The sequence below is a fragment of the Pteropus alecto genome, unplaced genomic scaffold (genome assembly GCF_000325575.1).
Source record: "Pteropus alecto unplaced genomic scaffold, ASM32557v1 scaffold49, whole genome shotgun sequence".
Classification (NCBI taxonomy): Eukaryota; Metazoa; Chordata; class Mammalia; order Chiroptera; family Pteropodidae; genus Pteropus; species Pteropus alecto.
Window position 1 is genome coordinate 1,189,540 of NW_006443131.1, and position 18,921 is coordinate 1,208,460.

The window sequence follows — 18,921 nt, forward strand, 5'->3', positions numbered from 1 at the left end:
CCCCCCCCCAGCCCTTCAGCCCCTTCGCCCAACTCCACCTCCCTGCTCCTGGCACCCCCATTGTCTCGCTACCTCCTGCCCCGCCGCCCCAGCCCGCACCCCACCTCCCCTCTTGGCTACTGTAATTGTACATAGCAACCTTGGGAAGCGTTAGCAGTTTAACAGTCCAGGAAACTGGTTTTTTGTTGTTGTTGTATTGATATGAAATGAGATTCTATTTTTGTCGAAGTATATTGTAATAATAACGACTCAAACGCCCGTACTGTACAGATGAGGTTCTTCGCTGTTGTTCTCGCTCCCCCTGCTCCCCCCAGTCTGCCCCTCTCTGCTGCCTCCCAGCTCCTGAGGCCTCGGGCTTTACGACAGACCACCCTGGAGGGGGCAGGCCCCCAGCCTGTGACCCACACCAGCCCTGGCCCTGAGGGGCCTGGCCTGGGGTGCGTGGCAGGCCGCCTGGGGTCTGCGCCTCCTTCCGGCAAGCCCAGGTCCTCTGCCTGAGGGTGCCGTGCTCCCTCGGGGTTTCAGCCTGGTGGGAAAGCAGAGTAGACAAGGCCCAGCTTTGTGGCGGGCGACTGTGCCGGCCACTATGACCCAGCTGCTTGCAGTATTCCGACACGAGGCAGAGAAAGAAGCAGAGGGGGCGTGTGGCGGCACGTGCACACGCATGTGCACGAGGGCACCTGACGTCGGCGTGTCTGAGTGTCCCCGTGTGTGTGTGTGCGTGTGTGTGTGTGTAGCTTGCGCAGGTCTCTCAGCCTGTCTGGCCATCCGCATGAATCTTCGTGGGAATCGAGCTCCGAGGATCTGTGTACGTGTGCGTGTGTGCGCACCTGGGTGTGTGTTTACACAGGGGCAGGTGGCTGTCACAGCCACGCAGCCCTGGCTTCCAGCCCCACGGCCCTCTCCACGGCCCCCCCTTCTGCCCTGCTCCTTCACCTGTCCTCACCCCGATATTTTTGTCCCACAGTCAGGGCTCCGGCAGTTGGCCCCCCCCCCACTTCTTCCCATAGCCCCTCCTCTCCCGGGCTCCATGCACGTAGTCCCCCAGGACCCACACCTTGCACACAGCCCCCTCCCCCGGGGTCCCCTCTCTCCCTCACCCCAGCCCTTCCTTCACGGTGACACTCAAGTTCCCCTTCCTCCCGGAAGCTTTTTCCTCGCCCGGCCGGCGAGCCACCCTTCCTCACGGCTTATCCCCCACCTGCTGACTGGGCACACGCCATGTCCAGGCTTCCTGCAGGCTCCTCCGGGGGCTTTCAAGGATCAATGGGACTTGACCAAGGCCTCGGGAGCAGACAGGATGTCTCGTGTGCTTGTGCATCCCCAGGCCTCGCCCGGTGCCCGGCACGTACTTGGCGCTCAGTAAATGCTGAGTGGGCGAATGATGGGTGCTCGACAGTCGCTGAGCGACCGGCCCTCCCTGCTCAGGCGTCTCCATCACCAGTCTGCCCGCCTCTCCGGGCCGGGCTTGGCCGCCACCAGGTGCGGGCCGGGGTTGAGGCCCCTGCGGTTCACGGTGCAATATTCCCCCGTTTTGCCCTCTGCCCTGGACCGGCAAACCTGGCTTCTGATTTCCATGTGCGGATGTGTGTGTGTCCCTTCTTCTCGATCCCCGGGGGTAGGAGGTAGTCTGTGAATGACTATGTGACATTTCTGCAGTTCAGAACCCCAAGATTGCTCTTGGGGACAGGGGCTCCTGGCCGGCCAGACGAAGGGTCCCTGGGAACCCAGCCCTCGAGTAGGGTTCCATTCTTCTTCCTCTCACAAGCCAAATTCGCCGCCTCCCACTCCTTCCTCCCGAGAACTGGGCATTTGCCAAAGTAATCACTGGAGTCGCCCGATGCCCCCGCCTGCCCAGGTTTCCCACAGCTTTCAGGGACAGTGGGCAGGGGACCCCCGCACCCTGTCGAACACGCCGTTTTCCCTCCCCCAGCAATGCACTCGCTGCAGTGAGACTGACCCCTGACCCTTACCCGGACCTCCCCACCTTGGACAGGAAGTAATGCACCTTCTCTTGCTGACTATTTATTTGTTTGGAGAGACAGAAATGATGTAAAAGTGTATCTAGAAATATCTATATCTATATATTTTTAACTGACTTTGGAACCCCCTGGGCGGGGTGGGGGCGAATTCGGGCTTTCGTGGGCGGTGGGGGGGACTTGGAGCCTGGGAACGCCTGTGTTCTTCCCTGACGCCTCTCTCTACCCCCTACGCAGTTAGAAGGAGCGGGGCTTGTGCTGGGGGAGGGGGCTGGAATGTTCTGTGGAGAATCTGGATTCTCTCTGTCTTCCCCATTCACGTCCCAGAGGGAGGGGGACAGGCCACGGAGGGGCCCCACTCCAAACCCGACAATCACCCACACTCCTGGGGCTCCTCCCAGGGCCTGGGCGGGGCGAGTCCAAGCGTGTGGCTGTCGATTTGTTTTCGATATTTCTTTCGTGCTGTATGGTGATTTCTTAGTATGCTACACAATAAGAGAAGACAAAGTCCTCGAGATTCTTATGAGTTTTGTTTGAAAACTCTTTCACTATATTTGTTGTAAAGAGGTTTACTATTAAAAGAAAAAGAATACACGTTTCTGATACTTTGGCTTTGGGGTCTGGTTTCTTTGGCGCGGCGTCCAGGAGGGAAGGAGGGGCAGTGGGGCCCCACCAGGGTGACAGGCCTGGCCTCCGCCTGCCGGGCGGGCACCTGCGGGTGTCCGAGGTGGGGTTTCAGGTGAGACCTTTCAGGTGCTATTTCAGAAGCCCCAGAAGGGGCCCTGGGACACCAGAAAGACAAGCCGCACTCCAGCAGGGTGGTGTGCGGGGGGCGGACACTGGTGAGCGCGGATGGATCGAGCCCCGCGGGCGCCCACTGGCCGGGGCGTCTGCCCATCTCCTCCCTTCTGAAGCCCCATAACAGTGCACAGTTGGGGGGCGGCTCGCTCTCCTCTCACGTATCCAAAGAGCCCGCCCCCCGGTGCCCTCAGGGGCAGGTGGCGCCTACCTCTGCCTCTGCTGTGGCCCGGGCAGGGGCGCGGAGGGAGGTGTGCAGGGCTCGGCCCACTGCCAGCGGGTTCGGCCGCCGCTCTGCCGGGCCCATGCTGGGTGCCGCAGAGGCAGAGATGGGGTGCGGGCGGAGACAGGCCTACAGACGCTCTGGCTGCTGCACGCGGGCGCGGGCAAGTCGCAGAAGGTCTTCGTGCGCCCACGCCCCGGTCACGGCAGACTTCGCCTGCTCCTCCCTCCGCCGGCGCAGGGACGACGTGAGCTGGGCAGGACGGAGTTAAGAAGACGCTGTGCTCCAGGTGAGGCGCCCTGCCTGCGCCTGCGCCTGCGCCAGCAGCTTCCACGGTGGCATCGGATTACTCACGCCCTTGTGTGGTCCTCTCACGGGGCATCGGGGTTGGAATGTATGACCAGCCAAACACGGCAGAAGTGATGGTATGTGACTTCTGAGGCCAAGTCATGGCTTCCACACACCTCTCTCCCGCCCTCTCTCTCATTTGCTCTGGGGGTGCCAGATGCCACGTCCTGGGGCACTTAAGCAGCTCTGTGTGGAAACCCATGTGACAAAGAACTGGACCTTCCCTCCAACAGCCATTTGAGTGAGGCCCTCCTCTGTCCTTACACCCACTGGGACGGCGTACACTCCAGCTCATGCCCACGAGGTGACCGCAACAACCCTGACCTAGCACCCAAATCCTGAGCCAAACCTCTCTGCACCCCTCCTGTCTGCTCCTCGGACCATCTGGCCTGCCCCCGCTCCTCTCGGGCATCGCCTCGATGTCCCGTCGCCCACAAATACCCCGTTTTCTTCCCCTTCCTGGATGCAGGTTTTAAGGTCACACCCAGTGCCACCATAGGGGTCACTGGTTTCCTTTGGTGAGGAAAGGTGACACCTCTTCACTAGGCACCTGGTAGAACCTACGGGCTGGCCCAAAGCACGCCTCCACCTCCACGCCTCGGGTGCTCCCTGCGTGAAACGGGTTGCTGTGAGATTTAAGTAAATGGTACACAGAAATTCCTGAACCTCATTCCTGACCCACAGCAAGTGCTCAGTAAGAGTCACTGATTATTTTTGTTACTGCTACTTGTCAAAGGCATGAAAATAGGTGAGCTTACTTGGGTAAGAGGCCTACGGGCAAAAAAACACGCTCTGCCCTTTCGAGTCTTGTCATTCCAGATTTCACCCCTAAAACTTTCCTTCCGTAAAATGTTTCCTTATTTTCCCCTGCCCTACCCAGCTGGCTGTGCCCTTCTCTACTGAGGCGTTAGCAATCTGCCCTTTATGCCACTGGCCTCTCCACCTGAAAACACGGGTACTAGTTTCTATCTCCTCTCAACTGGACGGATAACTCCCTTAAAAAACACACTGCCAGTCTACGGCCAGGCCACCCTGAACAAGCCTGATCCTGTCTGATCTCGGAAGCTGAGCAGGGGCGGCCCTGGTTAGGACTTGGATGGGAGACTACCTAGGAAGACCAGGTGCTGTAGGCTTAAAAAATAAAGGATCGTAAGCTGACAAGGTCCTTGCAATCTGTGAAGACAAACAAGGGTTGCCTCGCCTTAAAAAAAAAAAGCACTGCCTCCTCTCTTTTTGAGTCTGGCTCCGTGCCTGGCATGCAGCATTCGGTCAAGCAGACTGAAATAGACAATGCACCTGAACGTTTACTTTGTAAACTTGTGGAGTGCTACCAACCGAGGGACATTTTCTCTTCAAAGGCGTGGTGACTTTCTGCAGTTTCTCTCCTACTTTCCAATTCCAGGAGCACCAGATCCAGCAGGGCTGAGGAGTGTGGGTTCATTTTCTGGGATAAGCTATCAATCCCCTGAAAAATTAGCACTTACTGGGCTCCTACGTCTGAAGAGGTGGCTCTTGGGAGGCAGGAAGCAAAGGGCGGCATCTGATTGTTCCAGCTAAGGAGGCGGCCAGGCCAGCTCCTTGTACCTCATGTTCTGACTCACCCCTCAGTCCCACGGGCTGAGTAACTTTTCCAGCCTTGTGATTGTGGAAACTTGTTTCAGGAATAGCTAGCGGATGTGAAAGGGACATAAGGTGACCCCACCCCAGGCTCCAAAGTGGCTCCTACTGGAGCCCATACGGGCTGCTTGCTTCTGTTTGCGGGCCTGAATCACTGTGAAGGCCTGGCTAAGGGGCGCATCTGGTTCCAAAGGCCCCACGCCCAGGGCTGGTAAACCTGAAGGACGGGGTGGCTCTCGGGTTCTTCCCACAGTGCTTCACCCAGTCCCTGGCCAGGGCTAGTTCGGATCAGCCTAGAGCCCGGGATTTATTACTTCCAGTTGGACCGATATCGCGCCACCCCCCTCCTCCCGCTCTGTACTCGTTTCCACGTGTTTACTGCTCTTGGGCCTGACTCAGGCAGTGTGGCCTCGTAAAAGTGTGGTCCCCGCCTTCGCTGCGTCGCCGCCCAAGAGTCATTCCCATTTACTGCGCATCGGCCGCCACGTGCCCAAAAAAGCTAATGACGACACCGCGGGCCCGGAGAGAGGGGCAGGGCGCCGCCTCCCGGGGTCACGCGCCCAAGCCCCGCCCTCACGTGACCACGGCGCGCGCCCTCGCCCGTCACGCCCGGCCGCTGGGAGCAGAGGCTGACGCCCTAATCCGTGCGCTGCCGGCCAGGGCCGGGCGGGGCTCGGGCACAGCGAAATCGCCATCTAAGGCGAAGGGGAAGCAGGGCGGCAGAAGGCAGTAGACACTTGTCGAACCTGCCCCTCCAGCCCGTGAGACTCGCGGAAGCAGACAGTGCGCCTGCCAAGCGCCCCCGCAGCGTCTGGCACACAGTAGGTGCTCAGCACGTTGACTGGCGACTGTCCCCGCACCCTGCACACAAGAAGAGCAGAGCCTTACGCCGGCCCCATCACGCCCCGTTCACCCTCCCACTATGCTGCGGCCGGCGCGGGGCTCGCTCGGCAGCGCCAGTCAACGCTCCCGCGCCGGCCGCCCGCACCGGGACGCACCCCTGCAAGCCCGTCGTCCCCACTGCGGGCGTGCGGACAAAGACCCGCACCCCCTCCCTCGCCCCCGCCGCGGCTCACCCCATTGGCTCTGGTCATGACGGGCGGGGTCCTCAGCCAACCGCGGCCTGGACGAGACGCATGCGTGCAGAAAAGATGGAGCCCTAGGTTCCGGGCTGCGTCTCGCCGGGCCCGGGGAGGAGATGCGCATGCGCGGGCCTCGCCGCCAAACCCTCCCGGCCGCCGGGGGGCGCGGATAGCGCCCTCTGGCCTCGTGGCCGTGTTCCCGGGCCTTCCGCCTCTGCCCGCGCTCCGCGGGGGGCTTGGCACGGCCCGGAGGGTTCCCGGAGACTGGACGAGCCTCCGTCCTGCCCTCAGGGGTGACTCCACCGCGCCCCCACACTGCCAGAGAGCCATCGGCCTGGGTCTTTGTGCAGAGACCCCTCTGGGAGCTGCGGGCCGACTGTACCGAGCGTATTAACTTGAGGATGACGCTTCGCGGTTCATCAAGCGTTTAATTTCGGGAGTTGTCAGGAAAGCCCCCTCCAGTTAGTTTCGAGAAGCGACTCAGGAAGGCGAGGGGACTAGGCCGGTGAGGGTGTCGCTGGGACTGGAACCCAGGCCGGCCCACTCCCCGTCAGGGCTTCCCGCCTGCTCTCCGGGCAGTTTATGTCTAGTTGAGATGACGGCACAAAATATAGAAGAGCGAAGGTGCAGTTTCAGCCCATTTTTTTAACAGACGAGTGCTCAGGGCATTCAGAGCGGGGAAGATCACTTCGTGCCCTTGCGGGCTGTAAAGGCTGCGTGAAGAAGGCGAGGCCTCAAAGTACACACTTGGATTGGATAAACCTGAAGAACAGTACTGAATGAAAAAGAAATGCCAGAACACTACAAACGTTTGAAATAATTTTTATAAATTCTGAAAAGCAAAATTAACATATTGTTTAGGCATATATGATAAAACTTTTTAAAAGCAGAGGAATGATAAAATTCATTAGCGGTTACCTTGGAGAGAGACGGGGCTGGAATGAGGATGAACAGGTGGATACTGTTGGTAAGGTTCTGGTTATTGAGTTTATGGGTATTTCCTTACATATATATGTGTGTATTTATATCACATATAACAGTTACTCTATTGTACATATTAAATATATTTTAAAAGATAATAGTAGAATCACCTCCTCCCCCCAAAAAATCTGTGTCGCATAGTTGGAGAGAAAGGAGAAAGTCTGACCCGTGTTACACTTGGTTTCTAGAGCGTTTCTACACATTTTATCAGCTGATCATCCTGCAAGGTATGGTCTCTGTGTTAGAGATGAAGAAACAGAGCCGAAAGTTACCTAAGGCCGGTGAACAAAGACAGGAAAGGTGGGAACGCAGAAGGCCAGTGGGGAGCCCTGTGCAGCCAGACTTCCCGCGGGCCAAGCACGGTCCCTCAGCAGAGAACATGCTCAGTAAACGTGTTGAGTGGGCACGTGACTGAACTTACTCATTACCTGGGTGTCTCGTAGTGAAACAGGCCGCCTCGAAAGGAGCTGAGCACCCTGCACCAGGAAGGGCTTCTCCCTCTGGGCGAAGGTGGGCTACAGATAACCTCTCAGGTTCCTTTCAGGGTTCAGGCTCAGAGACTGAAGACAAAACCAGTATTAAGATAATGAGAATCAAATAACAATAAGATAACAGGACTCCCCACCAGAGCAGCGGAAGGAGCCAGCAAAGAAAGGCCTGGGTAAAAGAGGCGTTTTGAAGTTAATGGGACCTGTTGCCAGACCCGGTGTGAGGTGCGTCTAGCTGCTGTCGCGTGCATCGTTGTGTGTCGTCGTATGTGGCCGCAGGATGTTGTTCCATCCCGACTGCAGGAGTGGGGGTGCTCGTGACCAGGTAAAACGGGCCTGCTGATGGACAGCCACTTACAAGTGCCCCGCAGGCAGCCGACGTCACAGGACGGTGCTCAGGAGGAATGAGGGTGAAGGCGCCTGGGCCCGGAGGCATAAGGACGAGCGAAGAGTGTACCCGACCCCCGTCTCGAGATCTGGTTAGAGCTCCAGATATCCGAAACTGGAGCTCGGTTTGCCTCTGTGGTCCCGTGGCGTTCTGTTCTTTCCCGATTGCAGGGCTTTGTGTGCATGTGCAGAGGTGAGCTCGGGAGAGAAGGGGCCCTGTCTCCCTCCAGTTCCTATCTCACCGCGCCTGGCACAAAGCGGGAGCCCAGCAGATATGTCTCGAATTGCACACGGTCGTGTGATGAAGTATAAAGAGCATCGTTGGATCTCTCCGAGACCTGAATGTCCTCATTTGTAAATTAAGCCAGCTCATCTCTGAAGTTCTTCTGAATTATAGAATTCTGTTATCCAACTATGTTATATGGATTAAGAGGATTGAACTATCTGACCTCCAAATCCCTTTCCAACCCCAACGGTCAGTGATTTTATAACATGGAGTCGCAAGTCATCTCGTAGGAGTGACAGCTGCTCAAGTTCTCAGAAGAAAACGTGCAGAAGACTGAGAACGGAAGCAACATGCCGCTGCCCAGAACGAGAGGAGAAGCCATCGAAAGGGACGTAGAGGGATCGGTCTGAGAGGCGGGAGAGGTGATAATGGCAGGGGTGACAAATTCGGACCCCCGGAGGAGCCAGACAGGTAAGGTACGAGTGCAGCGCTCCTCAGTGCCTGTCGGGGTGCGGCCTTGGCCCCCCAGGAACTCAGCCGCCTCGTGTTACCAACGCTTGTGTTGCTTTACCTTCCAGTGCGTGAGATGAGCTGGAAACTCTTATTTGAAATCTCATGATTTTCACGTGTAGGCCACTAATTCAGATGATTTAAAAACTCTCTGCAGGTAAAATGAAATTAAAGAAAACCTCACGTCTGCAGGCCAGACCTGTTGGGCCGCCAGACCTTAACCTCTCCGGTGGGCACCAGGCGGGACTCTTCCCGCCCTCAATTCATCCACTCCTGAGTCACTGCAGTGGGAGAGCTGCGGTCTCTGCACGCGGCCAGCTCTGCCGTCTCCACCCCGAAGCTTCCTGGAGCGCCCGGGACTTTGCCCCGGCAGCCGTCCCCCCGCTCCCCCGTTTTCTGCTTCTCCCCGTCTACCCGCCTCTCTCCTTCCGTCTGAACACGCCAGAGTCTCCACATTCTAAAAACAGCTGCGTTCTCCTACAGCCCCTCACGGGGACTTTCCAGAAAGTTCTTGCTCTCCTTTTCCCTTCAGCAAATTTCTTGTCGATCCATTGCATTTGCTCTTCCTACCCCCTCTCTCCACTATAAGCTGGCTTCACTGCTCAACTCGCTGCAGCTTCCAGGTGAAGCCTTTCTGAGCCGGCCAGCGTCTCTGCTGCTGAGTTTGTTCATCGAGATGCTCCAACAGGGCTGAACGCACACTCAGGGATCAAGCGTGTTTTGTTTTTTTCGTCACCTGACTGAGAGGTGTCCCATCGGTGTTTATTGAGCCAAGACACTTTCTTGGCTCAATAAACACCAATAAATAATTATAGATTAAGGAATCTATAATATTGTTTTCAGAAAGAAGGATGGTCCGCACCATCAAACTCACAGACAGAGTCAAGGCTGGTTGGCCGAGCGAAGCCCACCGGATCGTAAGGTAAAGAGACCATTGGCAACTTCGGAGAGGCCTGTTTCCGCAGAGGGGTTGGAAGACATACTGCTCTAGTTTATAAAGAAACAAGAGGTCAAGTGATGATGGGGGATGGAGGGCGTGGACCACGCACTGGCGAGGTTTGGCACCGTGGGGAAGAAAACTCACGCGAGGTACTGGAGACGTCTTAAGGCCGAGAAAGTCCTGGCATGTTCGTAGGTGGAGGGCCGGAACCGCGGCCCGGGCGGTGCTGAAATCTTGAGAGAGAGAATGAGATTGGGCCCTGGGAGGGGGCGGCGGAGCCGAGAGGCCAGCCGGTGAAGGGACTCGTCGGCCTTTACAGGGAAGTGAGACGTCTCCTCTGCAGTAGGCAGGAGGGATGACGATGTGATTACACCGGACTCCGAAGGCAGGAAAGGTGCGTCCTCTGCGCTCATCAGTAAGGTGGAAGGAAGCATGGTTATGTCTCCAGGGGAACGGGCTGGCGCGGTAGACCTGTAGACCGTGGGCGCCTCAGGCACCGCCCCTTGCTGACTGTCCCTTCCGCTCACTCCGTTTTGTCGCCTGGCGGTCCTGTCTTTGGCTGCCCTCTCTTCTTCACTCCTTTTCAGAAAAGTGTCATCTTTTTCTGCAGCCACCTGAATGCCAACCTGTGTCTGCAGCTTAAATTGCTTTCGGGCTTCAGGTCTGTGTATCCAGCTACCTGTGTGACGCGTCCCCAGGGCATTCACGGGTTAGAGCTCCGTCTCTCCAGGGCCGCAACTGTGACTCTCCTGGGGTCCTTATCCTGAGCCATCAGATACATGTCTGTGTCTCCTCCCACCCACTCTCCACCGCCCCTCCTTCCTCCCCAAATGCGTGTGCAGGGAGGCATCTTTAACAGAGGAACACTCGTAAACTTTACGTGTTAGGTTTTCCTTTTCATTTACTAATTCACGATCGTGTCATCGTGGCAGTAAATACTCTTCTACATTTTTAGTGGCTGCATAGTATTCTCTCCTACACGTGTACCGTATTCTACCGTCTCGTCGAAAATTTCGTTTGCTTCCTTTTTTCTGTTATAAATAGACCTACCTTTTATTTCGTGCATCGAATACTTCGAACTGAAAGTAGAGGGTGGAGGGCCCAGGAGCACACGCACTGCTGCAGCCTGTAGTGCATGCTGCCGAACTGGCCTGCCGGGCAGCCGTGCCAGCAGGATGTGGTGACGTCCATCCGCCCGGACCTTCGCCAGCACTGAATCTTGTTTTTAATTTTTACCAATTTGATCATTAGGTCTGACCTTCAGACACTCAACCCCTGACTTTCCCCTAAACCCTCCATCATCCCTTCTGAGTAGTCCCACAGGCTCCCTGGGACACACAGCTCGCTGGCCGGCGGAGGGGAGGCACCCGACCTCCCCAAGCGGGCTCCCCGCCTTCCGCAGCCCGGAAGCCTGTCACCCCTTTGGCTGCGCCTGTGCTCATCGGCTTCTCTCCCGTGACGTCATTGTCTTCCCCGACTCCCTCTCCCCCCCGCATCCCTGTCTCTGAGGGGCCATGCTCCCTCCATGTCCGGCGAGGCTGGCCCCCCGAAAGCGCCGTCCTCCCCACTTCCTGTTGGCAGCACACGTACTCACTCCCCCTCACACGGGGGAAAGCGCGTCCCGTCACCCTTCTGCCCTCTCCAGCCACGGCGCTCTGTTCTTCACCCTCAGAGTTCTCCAGAGTTGTCAGGAGGCGCCTGCGGCCTGTCGTGTTCCTCTGTCCCAGTTCTGCGGTCCCGAGCAACCCCGAAGCCACGTCGAGAGTCTTGGTCCCGTCCCTCACTCACTTTGCAGCTCGCGACGCACGCCCACGCCCTGTACCCTGGGCTGTCTCCCTCTGGCCATGTGATTCTGACCCGCACCTGTGAGTGCGTGCCCCCCACCTGTCGTGTCCTGGCCCCAAGCTTCCCCCACCCTTGGGCTTGATGGCCAAGGGACAAGTGGCTTCAGTGATCTCCTCTGCAGGGAGGATCCACAGCCACTCTTGAATGCCGGACCCAAATCGCATAGTTGCCTGCTGGGCAGCTCTGCCCCTAACACAGGACACACGGAGGAAGACCTGCCCCACCCAGCACGCTTCCCAGCTCGGAGCTGTCACCGTACCTGCAGCCACCACGTCCCAGGCCGTAAGCTAAGAGCTGCCGTGTGCCGGGCCCTTTCCACACAGACGCAGAGATCTGCAGGCAGGCGTGTCTCGTCCCTTTCATTCTCAGAGGCCGTGGACGGCTCCTTAGTCCCCTTTCTGTCTCTCACGTTGTCCCCGCACTGGACAGTGGCTAAAGTAGGCACGGGTTAGATGCTGTGAATAAATCTTAGTTTGGCTGATTTGAGCCAATCGAATAAACTTGGTCCATGCTCATTAATCCCTCAGCTTCTGCGTAGCCGGCTCTGCCAGGCGAGGTGCCGTGCTGTTTCTGAACGGAACTGCCCCCTGCCAGCTGGACCCCATCAGGGATGACCCGGAGAGGTGACTTCTCCCACCGGACTCTGACCTCGATGTCACCTGCTTTCGCCCAGTCAGTCTGTTCCGAGTGCCGGGGGAAGGGAGGCCGTGTCGCTGGCCGTGGTGCCAGCCGGATCTGGGGTCCCCGCTTACTCCTCAGGTGACGTGGTAGGGTGCCTAACCTCTCGGCAGAGCCTCTGCGAGTACTCGCCCTATGGTGTTTTGGGGAGTCAGCATAACGCTAATAAAGCTTGTAGGATGCTGCCCGGCCCAGCTGGGGCTCCGTAAGGGTGGGGACCGCAGGAAGCGTGGGACCGATGAACCCGCGCAGTGGTCTCACCCACTCTGGCGAGAAGGCGCCGCCCGCCTGGAGGTCACGACCCTGCAGGTTACAGGGCAGGTTACCCAGCTCTGCCCCGCCAGCCCCGTCACCCCGGCCCGTCCCCGCCTGTCCCGTGCACAGGAGGGCGTTGCTATGGCCCGGCCACTGGGGCAGCATCGGTGCCAGCTCTGTAGGAGAACAGGCCCTGCGAGGCTCCCGGCCACACGGTCCCCTCTGGGGCACGGTGCTCTGCAGGGTGCTGTTCGGGAGTGCCACCCCTGCGAGCTCCCCGCCTCCCCCCCTCGTGGCAGACGCGGGCTCTCCAGCTGGACGTTTCCGCCCTCTGCTTCCAGGCAGCCTGCTCCACAGGAGGGGCCCCGGAGTGGAGGCCTGTGACGCACCCGGTTCAACCCCGAAGCCGCCCCGTTCCTGTGGGTTGCCTGTTCGACTTCCCCCTGCCCCAGCTTCTTCACCTGTGAGACGGGGACACTGATACCTGCCTTGTGAGCCTCTCTCGGTTGCCGTGAAAACTAAACGTCCTGCCACATGGTGATGCTCTGTCAGCCGTGAAGTGCCCCAAACGCTGTCCCCTGCTGACTCCCATACTCGCCGCCTGTTCAGCGGGCACGTCATCCCGGTGGAGCCCGGGCCTCAGCCCGGAAACCCTGCGGGGGGCTCGTGGGCGCCCTCGGCTTCTGCCTACAGAAAGGGACCGGTGTTAACCGCAGCGGGAGGGGCAGGGATGGGCCTCTCCGTAGTTCTCGGGAGAAGGGCAGGGAGCAGCAGGGGCGCCTCGAAGCAAGTGGGGGGCGGGACAACCTGGTCCACCGTTGGCCAGAGGGAAGGCTTAGTCTAGTTTTGCCAGAAGATTAACTGGATCGGTGAATAAAAAATGAATGTGCCGTATAAATGAATTTGAGTGAATGAAAGAAATACGGTCCCTCTCTAGGGTAAGGAGTTTTAAGATCTGGGGACACTAGGTGGCAGCACAGGGCAACAAACCAAGAGAGCAGGGCCTCTTGCCGGCTGCTGCTGAGAGGGTCGCCTCACCTGCACCCCCGGCTCCAAGCGCCTCTTCCCTTTCTCTACCTGTGTTCTCTCAAACGACGGTGCTCTATGTACAGGCGAAGACCCCGAAGCAGGCAGGAAGAAGGCGGGGGGCAGGCGAACACGTGTTCCCCGGGGTCTCCCAAAAGCCCTGAGACCTGCAGTAGGAGGAGGGGCGGGCAAACCGGGTTCGGTCAGGGAAGCGTGTAGGAAGGACCCGGTCTAGAGAAAGAGCCGGTGGCGGGAATCTTTTTTTTTTAATCAGCGGTGCCCCGAGAGTTACCGCGTCACCTGTCCCTAGCTCAGGACACCGCACACGCTTCTCCGGTTTCTCAGTGGGCAGAGCGCCCGCCTTTCCTAGCAAAGCAGAAGCGAAGCGGAGGTCGGGCCGTGCCGTTCATTTCATCCTTCCGTCGAGTGTCGATTCTCTGCCAGGGGCCGTGGAGTGACCCCCCGTCTCAGCCAGGACACCTGAAAAGCCAGTGGTGCTAGGCAGGGAGCCGATGGCACGTCTTTACGCCGTGACGTGACACGGACAGGCCGGATGGGAAGCCCCCTCCGCTTGGTTTGTGACCCCATGACGAGGTCCCCGTCCTGCTCCGCCTCCACCCCCCAGCCTGGTCGCTCTGCTCAGCGCCCTGTTTTCGCAGCCGTCCACGGGTGTGCGGCCAGCAATGCCCCCCAGCCCCGTTTCCTGCAGCCATGGAACCACGGCCGCAGGTCACCCTTCTCTGTCCACGGCCGCGACCTCGTTTGACCTTCACTCTGAACCCTGTGCGATAAGCAGCATCGATCGGGAAATCGAAGAGGAGACGGGCGACCAGCGACGCACCCCTCACGTGTGGCGGAGCCCCTCACCCTCACCCTCACCCTCACCCCACGGTTAATCGTGTCCCCGGTGCCCGGGCATGTGTCGGCATCTCTCGTCAGGTGAAGCCACTTCAGAGAGCGGGGACCGTCTTCCCCTTTCTCGATCCGCATGTGTCTCTCTCCTAGAGCCAGGGCCACGGTCACTCCCAGGAGCTACCTCATGCTCTGGGTCACGGAGCTGTGGTCACCTCGCTGTGCAGGGACCGCTCGGCTCACCCGCCTCCGTGGCCAAACCTTGCCCGGCTCCGCGGCGCCCCAGTCGAGCACGATCCCCTGCTCCGCAGAATTTCGACCTCATTCCCTGGCGCACACCAGGTCCTGCTATGCATGCCGGTCGCTCATGTCATCGTTTGCACTCAGGACATAGGCCTCGTCCCCCTCTGTGTCCCCGAGGGCCTTGCGCTCAGAGGTCTCCGGCAAACACTTGTCAGATAGACAGATCTTGTAAGTGGGAAGTTCGTCATGTGTCCTGAAATATGCAGATGCTTTGCACATCCCTGCTGACTTCTTGAGCGAACCCTGTCCAGCTTCTCCGTGGTGTGGACACAGGCTCCGCTCTGCCCTCACCGCGCTCTGCAGGGCGCACCCCCCGGGAGCTGTGTACTCGCTCCTTGAACTTCACAGTGAGCCAGGCGTGACCCCTGCTTTACAGACATGGAGATGGAGAGTCAGGGACCCAGGGCCCGGACACAGGTCGCCCGGCTGGAAAGCAGCAGAGCTGGACCGACTCTGGGTGCAGTCTTCCTGACGCCCGTGACTCGTTTCTGTCACTCTGGTGCCTTCCCCGAGTAAACCGTATGCCCCTGCTGAGGACCAGCCATGTGGGGGACAGCCCCCCACAGACGGCTGCTTGGTGGGAGGAGGGCCACCTGCCTCCGCAGGTTGTCCTGCAGGGGGTCACACAGGCTGCTGGCCGCCCCTCTAGGGTCTGCAGCAGATTAGAAAACAGCTAAAAATGACGGTCGAGGGACAGGTGGGGTAGAGTGACCGGGACAGGAGACTGGGGGTGGGGCATCTGTTCTTCGTGTGCCGAACCCCGTCTCCGGTTCTCACCTCCTGTCCCTCTCGGCTCAGATGCCACCTTCTCAGTGAGGCGTCCCCGGGTCGGAGATGTCATTTCTCTTCTGTGGCCATTATCACCTTTTACCTGATGCCTTGCATGGCCTCGTCCATGGCCTCGTCCCTGAGCCCCGTCCTTCTGTGCCTGCATTCCTCCCAGTTCCAGACATGCGCTTCCCCAGAGGCCCCCCGCCTCCCCCCTCACCGCCCCCCATGGAGCCCCTTTTGGCAACAGAGTATAGGGGAACACACGTGAAAAGCCTACGGGATAAATGACTGTCAGAAGGAATCGAATTGGTGTTTTTGTGGATTTTCGGTCCTTTTCTCCACAGTTCTGCCAAGGGACGGATGACAGTTAGATGCCTCTAGAGATTCCCTAACAGCCGCAGGTGGGGACTCAGAAGAGACTGCAGAGAAAGGGACTCTGAGCGAGCGGGCTGGCTCAAAGAGACCCCGGCCCTGCCGCCCCCTCCCTATTCCCATTGCCCAGGCTCCTGGGGATGGGTCAGGAGCATAAGTGACCTTTCACACCCCAGACAGGCTACGTCGGTCTCCTCCTCTGTCCCGCCTGCAGCAGGAGGGAGGGGGGAGTGGGGCGGGCCTGTCACCTCGGGGCCACAATGCCCAGAGGAGCCGGAGTGGAGGGGTAAAGGGCCCGTTTACTTTGGCTCCGGAGGGACAATGTCAGCAGATGGTCTTTGATGGGATTAGCGGCGTAATCGCTAAGACCCTGGTAAATTGGAAAATGATCCATTATATTCCCCGAACCTTTGGCGGCTTCAGCTCCTAGGGAGGGCGGGGCAGGGCCCGGGGGGAGGGCGGGGCAGGGCCTGGGCGCCTCGTTAGAAAGGACCCCCTCTGGGAGCAGCCAAATCCCGCGCGGAGAATTCGGGAAGGAGTTCGTTAGCTGTGTGAGGAGAGCCCAGAAATGAGAATCCCGCGTCCTGGCGGAGTCCGGTGCCCGTCCCCCGCCGCGCGTGGCTGTGCTGGGGCGTCCTGTCCTCCCTGCCGGCCCTGGCCCCGACCCTTTCCATTCCCCGTCGTTCAGGGGGTTCTTCTCTGAGAATGAACGACATGGGGTCTTCTGCCTCGGAAGGTCAGCTAAGTCTCCTTAGAATCTAAGGGATCTGCCTCCACGGGGACCTCAGCCCACCGCCCACCCCCCATTCCGTGGGAGGCAGCGAGAGCGAGCCAGGCCAGTGGTGCGGAGGGCGAGTGTGACCGGGGAGGTGAGGTGACAATGAACCACTCAGTCCAATCTGCTCCTCGCCCCAGAGCCCCTCCCATTGGGGGACTCTGGGCTGAGCGGCCCCTGCGACACCCCTTGGGTGTGACTCTAACAGAGGGGGCACCGATGCAGGCTACGGTTTGTTATCGACCGTCCGTGTGACATCTTGCCGTCGTGTGTCACCCTGCGGTTTGTGAAGGAACTTTGATGTGCAGTGTTGGGACCGTGGAACAGCCACATGAGGAGGCATCCGAACACTTGGCGAGCGGGTCCAGAGAGCGCGAGTGGCAGAGCCGGGAGTGAAACTCGACGCCGTCGCGCTGTGGGAGCCGAAGTCTAAAATTTCTTCTTTCCGCCGCACGTTTTAGCTCGTCACTTCGCACTCGTTGCCGAAACTTTGTTACAACCGATCTCGAACACGCATCGGACAGCAATTGTATCACATTTATAGAATTCACTTGGGGGATTAAAAACCAAAACACAAACAGTCGAAACGTGCATTTTCCTATACGTGGAGTTCCTGCCATTCCCTGAAAATAAGTGCATAAATATGGAAGGGGAAGACGGCGAGAAAGGCAGCACGGACAGCTCAATCCCCGAGAAAACCCCAGCGCTTTCGAGTGCGTTCGCTTCAACCACAAAAGATGGCGCGGGTGACGAGGCTCCAGGACGAGTGTGACTTGGACAGTATTTTATTTCAGGCGATTTCAGTGAACGGAGGGACATTTTATTTTAGTGTCATTTTTTTAAAGTGACACTTTGTTATATATTTATCTGGGATCGTCTGAGGCCGACACAGGGATGTGTAGACCAGAAGACAGGAGGGCAGAGTCGAGGCGGCGAGGGGCAGCCATTCCCCACCTCCCTACCCGCCCCACTTTGACCCCCAACTACGAAAATCAACAGGCTGACTTGACGGCTCTGAGTTGGAAAAAAGGCTGCTCTACAGTTTCTTGAGTGTCAAAGGAGGGCCACGCAGGCAGCCGCCGGTACCTGAGTTCACTGAGCTCACAGTCCTGGGGTGTCGGTTTCTTCCCTCCCCTGACCCTTCAGCGGGAGGCCCGGCGGGTTTGGGAGAGTCACAGCCTGGTGAGCGGCGGGGCTGGGGAGCAGACAGCGCTCTTCCCGGCACCCTGCACCCGCCACCAAGCCGCCCGGCCTTTCCGGTCACCTCTGCCCAGATGGCCCTGCCAGGCTGGTCACCTCAGGGCAGGGCCCCTCCTGAGAAGCCCTCTCCTGTCCTGTTCTCCCGCGTCTCCCCCGTAGAAACGGCCCACGCCTCGCCTGCACCAGCCACCGGCTCTGTCAGGCTGGCTGCCACCTGCCCTGCATTAACGCTGGTGAAGAGCGAAGTGTTTGGGGTGGGCTGGTCGACCCAGCTAATCTGAGCTGGTCTCGTTCCTTCCCGCCCTGATGGTCTTTCCACTGGGAGGGCTTTGGCCACCCCAGCCCCAGGCTCTGCTTCTATAGAGGAGGACAGGGTGAGGGCATGGCTCGGCCAAGGCCACGCAGCGGTCAGGGGGCCCCTTCCGCACACACCGGCCCTCCGACAGCGGTCCGGGGGTCTGCACTGGTGCTTATTCAGGGGGCTCCGACCCTCCTGCTGCTGTTTGGAGATGCGCACGCTCTGGGCCCAGCCAGCCCCTCCTGCCTGTGATTCCAGAATCCCAAAAGCAGCTCTGCCTCTGCATCTGCGGGAGGGGGGCTTGCCGGGTCCCTCCCTCTCTTAGGCAACTTCTCTGTGCCCGGAGGAGGCGCAGCTTCCCCGCCGTCCTGTGGTCTCTCTACATCCCCTTCGCTGCCTCTGAGCCACACACTCAACCCCCCAGGTCTGCAGGCTCCTGATTCCTTGGAGCCTGTGACAGGCTCTGGTGTGACAGCCTCCCCACCGGCTACTGGAATCCCGAGGTCTAGGGGAAGCACTGGGCAGCTTGGGGAGAAAGGGAAGGGCTCCGGCGTCTGGAAGGGGAGGGGTGTCGGGGCCTGCGGCCACACTCCCGGGGAGGGGAGGGCGCGGCGGCCCTTGCACCGCGCTCCGCCCCCTCCGCTTCCCCTCTACTCTCCGTGGTGGCCCCCCTCTGCTCCCCTGTCTGTCTCGTCTTCCCTCTCCGGGCCTGGCCCTGCTCCCCTCTTCCCCGGCGCCTTCTGGTTATTAATTGCCGGAGTCCGGGCCCGGTGGGGCGCTGCGGGCCCCCAGTACGCACGCTCTGGGCCGGCCAGGGCTTTCCCGAGGCCCCGCTGGGCGCCGGGGACCCAGGGGGCCTCTGCAAGGGTCTCGTGGCTGAGACTACGGACCCTGCGGAGAACTGTTCCCGCGAAGTGGAGGGTCCAGAGTCTGCTGGGCTTTATTCCCCGCGGGGGCGGGTTCAGCG

The 18,921-nt window shown here is 59.3% G+C and overlaps 1 protein-coding gene and 1 pseudogene across 1 annotated transcript in view; both read left to right on the plus strand.

Moving 5' to 3' along the window:
* Positions 1–18,921, plus strand: part of MEF2D (myocyte enhancer factor 2D) — a 72,696-nt gene that overhangs the window by 27,370 nt on the left and 26,405 nt on the right. The gene's annotated exons all lie outside the window — the stretch shown is intronic.
* LOC112472181 lies at positions 4,363–4,481 on the plus strand (annotated as a pseudogene).